The 14,727-nt window shown below is 50.3% G+C and overlaps 1 protein-coding gene across 11 annotated transcripts in view; it reads right to left on the bottom strand.

The window, feature by feature from the left end:
• NLRC5 (NLR family CARD domain containing 5) overlaps positions 1–7,043 on the bottom strand; it is a 92,909-nt gene extending 85,866 nt beyond the window's left edge. For all 11 annotated transcript variants that reach the window (XM_032613115.1, XM_032613111.1, XM_032613116.1 and 8 more), the window contains exon 1: positions 6,947–7,043. The gene's annotated coding sequence lies outside the window, so the exon portion shown is untranslated. The remainder of the gene's footprint in view (positions 1–6,946) is intronic.
• Positions 7,044–14,727: the final 7,684 nt, after the last annotated feature.

The raw sequence follows: 14,727 nt of genomic DNA, 5'->3' as shown, positions 1-14,727 counted from the left end.
AAAAAACATACATCAAAAGACTCTACCCACAGAGTAAAAAGGCAATCCATAGAATGGGAAAAAATATTTGCAAAACATATATCTGATAAGAATTAATATCCAGAATATAGAGAGAACTCCTAAAACTCAACAACAAAACAATCTAATTCAAAAATGGGAAAAGGACTTGAACAGACATTTCTCCAAAGATACACAAATGGCCAATAAGCACATGAAAAGATGCTCAACATCACTAATCATTAGGGAAATGCTAATCAAAACTATGAGATGCCACCTCGCACCCGTTAGGATGGCAACTATCAAAAAACCAGAAAACAAAAAGTGCTGGTGAGGATGTGGAGAAACTGGAACCCTTGTACGCTTTTTGTAGGAATGTAAAATGGTGTAGCTGCTGTGGAAAACAGTATGGAGGTGCTTCAAAAAATTCAAAATAGAATTATCCTATGACCCTGGATCCTGGATATATATTCAAGAAAATTAAAAGCAGGGCCTTGAAGGGATATTTGTACACCCATGTTCATAGCAGCATTGATCATAATAGGTAAAACATGGAAGCAACCAGCGTCCATTGATGGGTGAATGAATAAGCAAAATGTGATCATACACACAATGGACTATTATTCAGCGTTTCAAAGGAAGGAAATTCTGCAGTATAGATGAACCTTGAGGACATCTAAGCTAAGTGAAATAAATCAGTCCCCCAAAGACAAATAATGTATGATTCCACCTACAGGACATACTTAGAGTAGTCAAATCCATAGAGATAGATAGTAGAATGATGGTTGCTAGGGGCTGGCGGGAGGGAAGAATGGGGAGTTACTGGGTAATGGGCAAAGGATTTCAGTTTTACAAGATGAAAAGAGTCATGGGGATGGACGGGGGTGATGGATTCACAACAACGTAAATGTCCTTAAAAGCACTGAACTGTAGTACACTTAAACATGGTTAAGATAGGAAATTTTATGTGTATTTTAACACAATAAAAAAAACCTAAAGTCCATATATCGCTTTAGAATATGGGAGTGGAGCTGAAGGAAACCATCCAGACTGCGCGCAGAGCTCTGGTCACCAGGATGTTCACCGCAAGGCTGGATGTCAACCTGGGCAGTCCCATCTTTCCTGCTACAGATGAACTGGCTCAGACAGACATCTGAAATACCATGGCCTGGGGCAACTTACGGCCTCCCCATAGGCAGAGCTCCTTGGACAGAGGGCTCCTGATCCAGGTCCAGCCCTTTGTTAAATTACAGGTAAAAAATTCACTCATAAGAGGCTTAAACAACTGTGAGTTTAACAACTCCTCCTTCTCCTCCCTCCTCCCCTCCCTTCTCCACTCCAGGCACCATCATGGTTCACAACTCCTTGCCTCACTCCCCTCAATTGTCCCAAGAGCCCCTTATGAAAAGGTCATGCCTGGCCTCTCTGTTCCAAACACAACCCTCCCTCTGCCCCCAGCATGCCTGCCCCTTTGCTTGCCTTGTCTTCCTGCACCATAGTCACCACTACCTGATGTCTACCGCACATCTTTGTGTACTTGTGTACTGTCTGTTTCTACTGGCACATCAGCTCCCCGGGGCAGGGACTCTGTCGTACTCCTAGCTGTAGCCCAGTACCTAGTGCAGGGCCTGGCATGTAGAAACTCAGCAAATGTGTGCTGAGCGGGTTAGTGGTTGCAGAATGGAGCCTGTGCTGGAGTCTGTGCTGTCAGTTACCCACCTCGCAGGAAGTAGGGGCATCACCCTAGCGAAAATGCCCTTTGGCTATCCTACCCCCAAGAAGCTTCTGGGGGTCTTCTTCCTGTGTGGCCTACCTTCTCTCTACCTTCTCCTCATCCTCCCTTCTCTCCTCTCTCCTTCTTCCTTCTTTTCAGGGGCAAATATTGCACTCCCAGCCCATAAACATGCTCCATGCCACGAGTCTGCCCTGCCCCGACATGTCCCAGTCCCTGCTGACCTCTTTGCACACAGGTCCCACCCACTCCAATCCTATCAAGGTATTTTTCCAGAAATACTTCCTTCTCTGAGAGGAATTCTGGGAAGGGCTATGGAAAGAATTAAAATGTTACCTCTTGTTTTTTTAATATAAAACAGAGGAAACAGTCCATATGTAGTAGGAGAAAACAAGATCCAATTAAATGTTTAACAAAGATTACGGTTCAGCCATTCTTTGGACAACTATGTAGCCACTTAAGATGACAGTATACTCATACTACAAAGAGCTAATTTCCTTAATATGTAAAGTGCTTTTACAGCTCAATAAGAAAAACACCAACAACTCAATGGAAAAGTATGCAAAGGATATGAACAGTTTATGGAAAAGGAACTATAAGTGAGCCTTAAATATTTGAAAGGATGCCCAAAATCATTCATAATAAGAGAAATGAAAAAAAATAGGACACCATTACTTGTCTACCAGATCTGCAAATATGGAGAAGTTTGATAACATGTGTTGGGGAATGGGTGGGAAGCTGGCCTCCTCATACATGTTGGTGGGAGTGAAAATTAGTACAACACTTAAGGAGGGTAATTTGCCAGATTTATCAAAGTTCAAGCTGCATATTTTCCCCTTGACCTTGCAAACACACTCCTGGATGTTTTCCCTAAAGATTCTCATGTAGGCAAAAACGATGCTTGAACAAGGATATTTGTTACAGCACTGATTGAAATAACAAGAGATGAGAAACAACCTAAATGCCCAACAAGAGTTATATCAATTATGCCATGCACTGAAATACTATGTAGCTGTTAAAAAGAAAAAAGGCAGAATTTTTTGTTTTGATGTGGAAAGATTTCCAAATTACATTAAATTAAAAAAAACAAGATAAAAAACACTATATACAGTATACTACCACTTGTGAGAAGGGGATATATATATGTGTGTGTGTGTGTGTGTATACACACACACACACACACACACATATATATATATATATATATATATATATATCTCCATGTGCCCACCTGGACTGTGTTTGGAAGGAGACATAAGAACCTGATAACATTGGTTGTTTTCAGGAAGGGTTATCAGGTGTCCAGGAGACTGGGGAGGGAGGGAGACTTACTTTTCATTACATACCTTTTTATTTGTTTTATATTATTGTACTATGTGAATGTACTAGCTACTAAAAACTAAACAATTAAAAAAAGGATATCATAGCATTTAATCTTCCTTTAATACATAATTCCATGTTATTTAGTTTAAAAAGTGTTAATTCCATTTTGGTTTTTATGTTATGAGTCCACTAAAAAAGATAGGAATATACACATATAGAAAAAAGTCTGGAAGGAAGAAAAGCAAACTGAGAATAGAGGTCATCTGAGTGTGAACTCAACGTTCCCTCAAGTTCATTGAGGTTCTCCTTTGCCAAATGTCAGAGGCATCCCAGCCAGAAGGGCTGCTAAGTACCTTTCTGGGAAAGACTCCTGTGTCTGGGAATTTATCAGAAGACTTTGGAGTGACTCACAGGATGTAGCAGGAGTCCTATCAGTGTTGAAACAGGCAGGGTAAATGAGTGAACTCAGGTTTCCACAGGTCTCCCATCTTTTCACCCCAGGAAACCTACTGGTTTCATGCCCTGCTCTACTAGTGAGAGAGGATGACTGCAGAGCAGAAGAAAAGTCTGGGGTCAGAGATGGCCAGAAGCACTACTCTGACATTCATCTCCACCTTCCAGATCCACAGAGAGCTTGAAAATACTTAGGGCCCCCCAAAGGAGCATAATGGGGGTTCATGGCAATTTCACCCAGCTCTCAAGGATCTAGGAAACCCCAGATGGCATACAGGTTACATAAGCATGCTTATTATATGGGTAACAAGTCCCACATATAACCAAGTGCTTGCCTGCCTCACCACTTCCTCCTGGTTTTAAGGGCAGTGGATGGCAGAGATATGATCTTCAGGGTGGTCTGAGGGACCAAAAGCCTTCCCTTCTCCAGACAGCCTGCACTAACCATCAGACTGATCAATTTTTCACTTTTTGTTTGTTTGTTTCCTTCTCAAATCATTTGGGTGTTTGCCTTGCAGACTGAGTTTCATCCAAGATAGACTTTGGGCTACCAGCAACACTCAAAAAATAGATCCGGTAAAGAAAACCCGTAGTTTACATCCTTAGAAGGCCTCCAAAAAGTTTTTACAAAGTATTTGCACCTGTATTTAATTTGCTTAATCCTTAGTGGGACTCTGTGGAAAGCAGAGGAGAGATTCTGGGATGGCAAATTAGTTTCCTAGCTTTGCTACAAAGAACCACAAACTGGGTGGATTAAAATGTAAGAAATTTGTACTCTCACAGTTCTGGAGGCCAAGCCTGAAACCAAGGTGTGGGCAGGGCCATGCTCCCTCTGAAGCCTCTAGGGGTGGGCCCTGCCATGCCTCTTTTAGCTTCTGGTGGTTTCTGGGCAGTTCTTGGACCTGCTTAATTTGTAGATACCTCATTCCAATCTCTGCCTGTGTCACATGGCTGTCTTCTCCCCATGTATCTCGATTTTCCTATGCTGGCCTCCTCTCTTATAAGGACACCATTCATACTGAATTAAGGACCCACCTACTGTAGTATGACCTCATCTTAATTAATTACATCTGCTACGACCTTTGTTCAAAATAAAGCCACATTCTGAGGTAGAGGGGTTAGGACTTCAACGTATCTTTTTCAGGGACACAATTCAATCCGTAACAGACAGGGGAAGACATACTAAGTAATTTGGCTGAATTTTTCTCAGAGGGGAGGTGGGTATATGTGTTGGGTGTAAGGAGACTGACTTGGCCCTACAAACATCCAGGCACCTCTGTATCTGGTGGAGGAATATGGCTAAGCATATTGGGAAACTCTTCCAAGGAACTTTCCCTTCCGCTTGTCTGCTTTCATCAAGGACCCATCACTCCTCATGCTGGTGCGGTACCTTGAAGGACATGTTATCATCCCCATTTTACAGATGAGAAACTGAGGTTCTGAGATAAAATAGCAAATTCAAGGTGCTGAGAGCCCTGGTCCTTCTGCCTCCCATGCCAGGCTCCAATCTAACTGGTGCTGTGCTTTGTTTTTGTTTCTGTTTTTGGCTGCGTTGGGTCTTCGTTGCTGCGCAGGCTTTCTCTAGTTGCGGTGAGCGGGGGCTACTCTTCATTGGGGTGCGTGGACTTCTCACTGTGGTGGCTTCTCTTGTTGCGGAGCACGGGCTCTGGAACACAGGCTCAGTAGCTGTGGTACACAGGCTTAGTTGCTCCATGGCATGTGGGATCTTCCTGGACCAGGGATCGAACCCGTGTCCCCTGCATTGGTAGGTGGATTCTTAACCACTGCGCCACCAGGGAAGTCCTGGTGCTGGGCTTTGGAGGGGAGGCAGGTGGGCATAATCAATGACCAGTCGGTGCTATCAGTAAGTTTTGAGGAAAGCACGCTGGATGGGGGGCCTGCATGCACCATGAAATCATCAGATTCACCCCTGCTCTGTTCTCTGGTAAGAGACCAAGCCTAGTGTTTTCCGAGCTTACTGCTTCTTAGAAAGAAAAGCAATTTGGAGGGATGAGGCTCCAGGTACTAGCCCTGGGTACACCCTACCTCCTGCCATCCCCAGGTTTGGGAGGCTTGGAAGTGCTGGTTTTCAAACTGCTTTTGAAGCCTGCAGAACCCCCAACCTCTTAAAAAGGAAACATAAGAACCCCAACGTATAAAATGGATACAAACGGTGCTGAAGGTGGGGGGCCTCCCTGCACCTCCCCAAATGGCCATCCCAGCAAACTCCAGGTCCTGGCCCCCTGGGTGAGAAAATGGCTGAAAACGACTTGGAAAGGCAAAAAGCAAGTAGCAAAACGACACCCATGTAAACAAAAGGGCACCCATGTGTTCACCTATTACTTATGAGGTTAAAACGCTCATCAGGAATAGTCTGTGGAGATTTGACATTAAGGAATTACTGTTAAAATGTTTAAAGTTATGCTGATGGTATTGTGGTTATGTCTTTTTTAAATCTCCTTACTTTAGTACATTGTGGGAAAGTTCAGTTGAGATGCTGCTGTGTCTGTTTGCCATTTGTTTCAAAATGAAGTGTGGTAGGGACGAAACTGGGCTGGTCTGGGGTGATGACTGTTGAAGCCTAAGTGGCGGTTACGTGGGGCTTGGTTATATCAAAACTGACATATTTGTACAGCTCAACCTAATTCTATTCCTTCTACTTTTATTTATTATTTTTATTTATTTATTTATTTTGGCTGCGTTTGTTGCTGCACACGGGCTTTCTCTAGTTGCAGTGAGTGGGGGCTACTCTTCGTTGCGGTGCATGGGCTTCTCACTGCGGTGGCTTCTCTTGTTGCGGAGCACGGGCTCTAGAGCACAGGCTCAGTAGTTGTGGCGCACGGGCTTAGTTGCTCCACCGCATGTGGGATCCTCCCCGACCAGGGCTTGTGTCCCCTGCATTGGCAGGCGGATTCTTAACCACTGCGCCTCCAGGGAGCCCCTATTTCTTCTACTTTTGCACATGTTTGGAACTGTCCATCATAAAAAGCTCTTTTAGGCTAAAAAGTCCCACGCAATGAGCAGCGGGGACTTCTGAATTCTTTAAAAGACAATTAGAAGTTGAAGCTCCAGGAGGTGACAGGAGCGGTGCGAAGGTGGGGAAGAATGGGAGGGAGCGGGAACGCAGTCGCGTCCCGAAACCCAACCCGGGTGACCCGGACTTGCTTTCCTCTGCGGCTCGAAACTCATCCCCCAAACTCTGCAGGGTGGCAGGCTGAGCGCTCCCCCACCATCGGCGCCCCATCTGCCCACCCGTTCATCAGTCCAGCCGTCCGTCGGCCCGACCATCCATCAGGTCAGCTACCTGGCCATGGGTACGTCCAACTCCAGAGTCCTCTGGCATACCCTCCTCCCCGCTCCGCGCGGCGTCTGCACCCCGAACCTCCCTGCGCAGCTCGCCCCAGCCGAGTCCCGCTGCCCCGCGAAGTGGTGGTCACTCACCGGCTGCGCTCCCGGCTGCGCTCCCGGCTTCGCCGCGCTGAGCACGAAACTGAAAGTAGGCGCGGAGAGCAGCCGGCCGACGGGTGCGGGGAGCCGGCTGCCTCTGCCGGGAAATCACGTGGGTTCTCGGTGCCCCGGCGAGGGCGCGAGCGCGGGATGGGCGGGGGCAGCACACGCCCTCCTGCAGGGCCCGCGTCCCGCACCTCTTGGAGCTCAGCCACCTGTGCGGAGGACACCCAGAGACGGCACCAAGGGGCGCGGGGAGCGCTCGCCCCTTTCCTGGATGCGATACTGAGGCGAAGGGATGAGGGTTGGCACACCCGGGTCGCGCCAGTAGACCCCGGGCTGAGTTCGGCTCTCCCTGCTTCTCTGGAGACTAAGAGGAATGGGACAGGATAGGAAGGAAATGCTCGCTGTGCAGGAGGAGACTTAGAACCCAGGGGCTCCAGCCTCCTTTTCTTCAGTGCTCTTCAGGATGGAGGGAGGGGAGAAAAGAAAAATGACCATAATTGCCCTTACTGAGCCCTTGGCCCTTTGGACGGTGTTAAACGCTATGAATTTAGGAGAGAGGTGAAGGAACTTGTCCAAGTCACACAAGGGACACAGGCAGAGATGAGACAAAGAGGACAGGAGAAGCAGAAGGAGGGTGAGAAGCCTCCCCCAGGCAGGGGTCAGCAGCAATCCTGAGTGGCCACTAGTCCACTACCCTTTGAGAGCTGACTACAACCTCCCTGGCTTTTTGCATTCCTCCGGGGACAGGAGCTCCTGTCCTGCAGAGGATACATCCATCCCCGTGGACAGGTCTGCCCTCTAGGAAGATCATCCACCCACCTTCCCACGACATCCCCACAGGGTAGCAGCTTCCACTCCCAGCTCTTCTATCCCCCTGCCTCTCAAGCCAGCCAGGTGTGTGTGAGTGTGGGTGAGGGCACTGCATGGTAATGGTCACAGGCACAACCATCAGTGTCAGACACCCCTGGCTTCAAGTTCTCCTCTTCAACTTACTGGCCAAATGCCTTTACTTCGCTGAGCCTGAAGTTTGCCATCTGTAGGATAAGAACCCCTCCACGCAGAGAGGTCACGAGAATCTGATGACCTGAAGTTCAGGCTAATGTAGCCTGTGCCTGAAGCCAGTAGGTGTCCTCGTATTTTTGTCTCCTTCTGCTGGTCCCACATCCCTGTGAGAAGGGAAACTGCTCCCCTTCCAGCACCAACTCTGATAACCAGAAATCACGTGACAGCACAGATTTTGCAGTCAAGTGCTTGTGGGTGATTACCAGCTCCACCACTTCAGGTAAATGCCCTGACTTCCCCAGGCCTCAGTTTCCTCATCTGCTAAATGGGGTATTCCAAGCTTCCCCAGGCCACTGTGGGGCATGGTGGGGAATGGATGAGAATGCGAATGTGGCTGTGACTGGGTGCATGGGAGGGATTATGCCCCAAATCAGGATGTGCACTGCAGTTCAGCTCATGTTCACTGAACACCTGCTCCCCATCCAGGCTGGGAAGAGCAGATGGACACATGGACAAATAACCACAATCCTGAGAGACAAAGGCAGACCGTTTTCAGATGCATTTAATTTTGGACAGCCCCTTGAGGATGGCAGAAGACAAGTTATCCCATTAGGCAGATGAGGAAGCTGAGATTCAGACAGGTCAAGTGAGTTGCTGAAAGTCACACAGCAATCAGGAGCAGAGCTGGGTCTTAAACCCAATACCCTTTCCAGCCTGGAGATACCTGGCCTGCTGAGCTGGTTATCACTGAAGGACTCTGAGAGAGCTACCTTCCCAAATGCTCCCTACCCCCAGCCCGGCCTGTGGCCTGGAGTCCACCATCAGCATTGCTCCTTTGGCTGAAGGTGTGCATATGCTCCTTTGGTATAAATTAAATGGCCGTCCATCATTTACACTTGAGTGTGAACAAGCTAATAAGATTTTATTGGTGGGAGATCAAAGGGAATCTTGGGTGTTTGGATTTGGGGGTAGGAAACACAAGATGTGAGAGTCACAGGGACCAGAGGATGGAGCCCACATTTACTGGGCACCTCTGTGTACCAAGTACCATCTCTGTGGAGTATAGCCAATAGGTGGCATTTGTGAGCACTTAGGACATACCAGACAGTGTTCTGGGTACATGGGCTTGCTCCTTTAATCCTCATGGCAGTCCTTTTATCTCCATTTTTACAGGTGAAACAGAGACAGAGAGGGTAACATGCCGAGATTACACAGCTAGCAGCACAGGAGCCAGGATTTGGACCCAGGCAGGGCAGCTCCAGAACCCCTGCTCTTGGTCACCATGTGATACTCCCTCTAGGCTAACACAGTCCTTACCAGAACCCTATGTGGAAGGTATTATTATCATCCCATTTAACAGATGAGGAAACTGAGGCACAGAGGGACCCAAAATTAGTATTTCAGGATACTGGGCTTTGGACCCAGATTTGAAGGCCAAGCCTTCCCTCTGCGTTCACCATTGCCCAAGGTTGGTCCCGAATACCAGGGGCCTATCCTGTCCTGGGTCAGCAGCCCAGGGGGCAGGATGTGCTTCCACAGGACCTGGCCTTGGGCAGCCCTTGTTTCCTCCTTGGAGGAAACAGCAAATGCCCCCACCCATGCTGGGGGACTTCCTGGTCTTTTGTCGTAGGCCTAGTCTGAGTTTCTGGGCTTGGATGGAAGGGCCAGGACTGGGAGGGGTCCAGCAGGTTGGTGCTGTCCTGGCAAGCTCTGGGGTTCCACGTCTGTAAGTCCTCCTGTGCAGACCTGGCTGAGACGCTTTCCTGCATCTGGGGCGGCAAAGGAAGCTGAGGGGCTGCACCTTTCTGGAGCAGAAATGAGCCCCAGGGCCTTCTAGGGTCCCAGCTAGAAGGACCCAACTCAAAGCAAGCTCTCTATCTGCCCCTTGTGATGGTGAAAGTTTTCATTTTGGGGAAGGAGCTGCCCGGGGCTGCCAGGTCATCCTGATACTGTCCTTGGGGCATCAAGTTGGGGGCCTGGGCTTCCCAACCCTTTTGGGGGTGCTCTCTTGAGTGGAGTGAGTCTCCCAACTGGTGTCACTATCCTGGAGGCTTACAGACCAAGGCCTGGAATTTCCACGTTGGACTCAGGACTTGGGGACTGGTGAAACCACTCTGACTCTTTGTGCCAGGGCCCTGCCTTCCAGCCCCCAGGAGCACTCCTGGTCAGCTTAGTGGGTCAGACCCTTTCTTTGGACCCTGAGGGAGGAAGAGAAACAGGCCCAAGAGAGCATTTAGAGGGGACCAAGGAGGAAGGAACCGGGCTCAGAAGATGGTGCCTTCCCCTCAAGTCTTCCCAAACCTGAAGAGGTGTCCCTCTGCGAAGCTCCACCCCAGATCCTGCCTCCTGGCCGTCTCTCCTGCCCATCAAAATAAAGGCCAGGCTCCCTCTGCACCTTCATGGTGTGGGCCCTGATCTCCTCTCTCTCCCTCTCCTCTTTGCTGTCCGTGCTACTCCGGCCTCCTTTAAGTTTCTTGACTCTCTCATGGTTCCTCCTAGGGACTCTGCACATGCCAGTGTCTTCCTACGCTTTTCCCCCTTCCATTTGGCCAATGTGGCAGCGAGGGATTTTCTTCACACACCCTCCCTGGAGCCTGGTACCTCCCAAGACTGAGATAGCAGAAAGAAACCTTTTGTATTCTAGCCTGAGTGGGAAGAAGACACGCTTTGAGCACCATAAGGTGGTCTGGCTGGTGCTCATAAGAGGTTACTCTTCCATGTTAAAGTCTGATTTGCTTTTTAGAGGCTCCATCCTCCTCCTCTTCTACCAGAAACCAGACCTCTGTGAGGGCGCCCTACCCTCCCTGCCATCCTCCGGATCTGAAGCCCCTATGGTCCCATATTTCCTATCCAGCACTGGAACCACATGAACACAAAATGGGTGACACCTCATACAGAAAGCTGGTCAGAACAGGAGATGGGACCTCGGTGGGTGGGTGGGTGGGGAAGAGGGCCCAGTGCTGTGGGGGAGGGAAGAGAGATGGTCTGAGAGACGCTTTCTGCTGACCGATGGGGAGGCTAAGAAACCCAGCCAGGGCTTCCCTGGCAGCGCAGTGGTTAAGAATCTGCCTACCAATGCAGGGGACACGGGTTCGAGCCCTGGTCCAGGAAGATCCCACAGGCCGCGGAGCAACTAAGCCCGTGCGCCACAACTACTGAGCCCGCGTGCTACAACTACTGAAGCCCGTGCGCCTAGAGACTGTACTCTGCAACAAGAGAAGCCACCGCCATGAGAAGCCCGCGCACCGCAACAAAGAGTAGCCCCCCGGGCTTCCCTGGTGGCGCAGTGTTTGAGAGTCCGCCTGCCGATGGAGGGGACACGGGTTCGTGCCCCGGTCTGGGAAGATCCCACATGCCGCGGAGCGGCTGGGCCGGTGAGCCATGGCCGCTGAGCCTACACGTCCAGAGCCTGTGCTTTGCAACGGGAGAGGCCACAACAGTGAGAGGCCCGCGTTTACTGCAAAAAAAAAGAGTAGCCCGCACTTGCCGCAACTAGAGAAAGCCCACGCGCAGCAAGGAAGACCCAATGCAGCCAAAAATAAATAAATAAATAAATAAAATTTTAAAACCTCTCCTTAAAAAAAAAAAAAAGAAAGAAACCCAGCCAGCTCCTGCTCCCTTTCTCTCTACCAAAGCCACACGCACAGGCAGATATTCAAAAAGGCAGCAGGGTCAGCTCAGCGTATCCTGTGGGGAAACAGAAAGCTCTGGGCAGGGCCTTCTCCAAAATACCCCCTGCACGCCCCAGTAATGGAGCCTGAGACTCCACCATTAGAGTCACCTCGTGTGGACAAATATCCTACAAGGTCAGCATGGAAAGGGAATTTGGGGATCATCAAGCCTAACTCTCATTTTATAGGAAGGGAAACTGAGGCTCGGGGCCGGGCGTGAACGAGCCTCCCAGCCCAGGGCTCTTCCTGCCACATCAGGTGCCATTAGAAGACCCGTGCCCTTAAGGGGGGTTGAGCTATCCGTGGGGTGGCAGAGACAGTATTCTCCAGTGAAGCAGGAACAGGGATCCACGCTCTGGCCAAGTCATGGGTGTGCATTGCCACCCACAGGAGGAGGCACCTTGAGGGAAGGGGACCCAGGACTGCTAAGCTTCGATGACTGGAGAATCAGGGGCACTTGCAGCTCCACCTGGGAAGGGCCTAGAAGATGAATGAGAGCCTCCCTGTCAGGCATGTGTCCCCAAAGCCTCCTCCAGCCCAGACTTCCGAGACATGACCTCAGGGGTGCCCACTGTGGTGACCCTTGTCCACAGGAGGTTCTGGGCAGACTCAACACTGCTCCTCAGATGACAAGCCCACTGTGAGTGCTCCCTGGGGCACGGAGGTGACCCATGGGGCAGATGGCCCCACAGCCTGCAGGGCCTTCATCTATATGCCCATGAAAAACTACATCTCAACCCGCCCTCTCTTCCTGTCCCGATCCCCCAAATGGTACCTCTCCCGAGTGGTCCCTCCTAGGCCCTGGGGAAGGCTGTGACTGCATCCCATCCAAGGAACCAAGGCCCGGCGAGCGGCCAGCTGGCCAGTGCTCTCCTGCCCTCCCCACCCCGTTAATCCACACCACCAGGGTTCCATTTCGGCAATCTCAGCGTCGTCCCAACAGACACACAGGCAGAAGGGTCACAAGATAAGGGAGGGACCATCTGGTCCCGTTGCCTGATTTCCTTTAGGACTCTGTGTCCGCTTTCTTTAAGACATGAGGTACACGGGGCTTTTTTTTTGGCCGCACCCCGAGAACCCTTGCCCCCTACAGTGGAAGTGCGGAGCTTTGACCACTGGCCGGCCTGGGAAGTCCCGCTATGGCGCTTATTTCTCCAGGTGCACTCAAGACCACCTACCTTGGTCAATGTGGAAAAACTCAGTTTAATCCTGAAGTCAAAAAGATGAGAATTTGGCCCTCCATTGTGCTCCCAATCCCCCAGAAAAGACACTCTAGGAATTATTTCAAGTGCTTCCGTCTATATTTAGGGCCCTCCACAGAGAGCCCTCTTGAGCTCTCTCATGAGATTTGCCATTCCAGCCACCAGGCCTTTGCTCGGGCAGGCCCTTCCTCTGGCTATGCCCTCCCTCCCTCCTTCATGGTGCCTCTTCCTCTGAATTAAGACTCTAGGAGGAGTCTTCTCCCCCCAGAAGTCAGGTCCTAAGTCCTGGAGGGAAGCAGCCATATTTCCCCACCAACACCCCGTGCCTGACACCAGAGGGACAAGGGAGGGATTTGCTGAGTCAACCACGCACCCCTCTCTGCAGACATACCGGGAATCCAAGAGGCTTAAGTTCTCCTTTCTGGAGCAGGAGGCCTGGGTGGTAGTGATGGTGTGTGGTCAGGCCACTCGAGAAGTTCTCTTGTTTTTTGTACATCCCGTGCTCCACCAGATCCCGCTTCACCTCCACCCCACTCACGGTAACGCGTTTGCCCCCCCGCCCCCCCCCCCCCCACCCCACCCCACCCCACCCCACCCAGCTAGTGCTTGTTTTAATCCTTAGGCCAGAGTGGCTCCACCTGCTAGTTTATTAAAGGGAAACAACTGCCCTCCTGATGGTCCTTAACCGGAGGGTCAGTGAGGGACACGCCCCAGCTGCTGGTTTCCCTGGTAACTGATGACCCCACCTGATGTCAATTACGCTATGAATGGTAGCCTCCTTCTCCCCGCCCCACCCCCGCCCTGTCCGGCATTAACCAGTGAGGTGTCGCTCCAGAACCTTTTGCTTAAGATCCCCTGTCCAAGATCCCCAATGGTCTTGAGGCTGGGCAACTACAAGTCTCGCAGGCCTGCAGACTGCAGCCCACAGGTGGTATCCTGGGGAGAGAAACCAGGTTCCCTGTGAGCAGAGGCCCTCCTCAGAGCGGAGAGCAACCCCCAAGCCCAGGACCCTCAACTCTCTATGCTGAGTGATGGGAGAGGTGTGGGGAGAGGTGGACCCTGGGGACTCTTGGGGTCAGCCTAGCATTGATATTCTACAAACAAAAGGGAGTTTCCCAGGACCTGCTGCTTGGGGATTATGTGGCACGTCCTCTCCTGGATTCTCACTCATCCACATTCCCAACAGCTTCTTCCTGGTTTGAACCCGCACCAGGACTTTCCCGCATGGCTCACTTCCTCCACCTTCAAAATGAAACCATCAGCAAAACAAGGTGACACTTCATCTTCTGGCAGTTGGATTTAGCTGCATTTTTACATTCCAGAGACCAAGTATGGATCCTCAACCAGGAGCATTAGCTTTACCACCTGGGAGAGAGCTTGTTAGAAATGCAGACTCACAGCCCCTACCCCAGGCTCACCAAACCAGCAACTCTGAGGATGAGCCCAGGAATCTGTGTTTTAACAACCCCTGCAGGTGATTCTGATACAGGCCAAAGTTTGAGACCCATAGCACTAGATAACTTTCAAATAGCCTCTTGATTCGGGGTTATGAGTTGTATAAGCACCCAACCACCCACCCCTTTTTGCTTCATAGCTCCAGGCGCAATTAGTGGTTATATAGTCTTTTGTTTGGCTAGATATTATCTATCTCTGCCTATGTCCCCTAGACTATAAGCTTCACAAAGTCATGAACCATATGGGCCTGGCTCAGAGTAAGAACTCAACAGATATTGTTGAAAATACATCCATCCATACATAAAAATGCTGGGGCCACAGAAACTGTTGACTCTGACATGAATGTGACACGTGACCTTAAACAAATGTCCTTCTAGTTCTCAGCCCCTGGAACTCCCTTTGTACAGTGAAGGGGTGGGTCCAGCTGACCCTTGAGGGC

This window comes from Phocoena sinus, chromosome 19, assembly GCF_008692025.1.
Source record: "Phocoena sinus isolate mPhoSin1 chromosome 19, mPhoSin1.pri, whole genome shotgun sequence".
Lineage (NCBI taxonomy): Eukaryota > Metazoa > Chordata > Mammalia > Artiodactyla > Phocoenidae > Phocoena > Phocoena sinus.
This window is presented reverse-complemented; position numbering and strand designations above follow the sequence as displayed.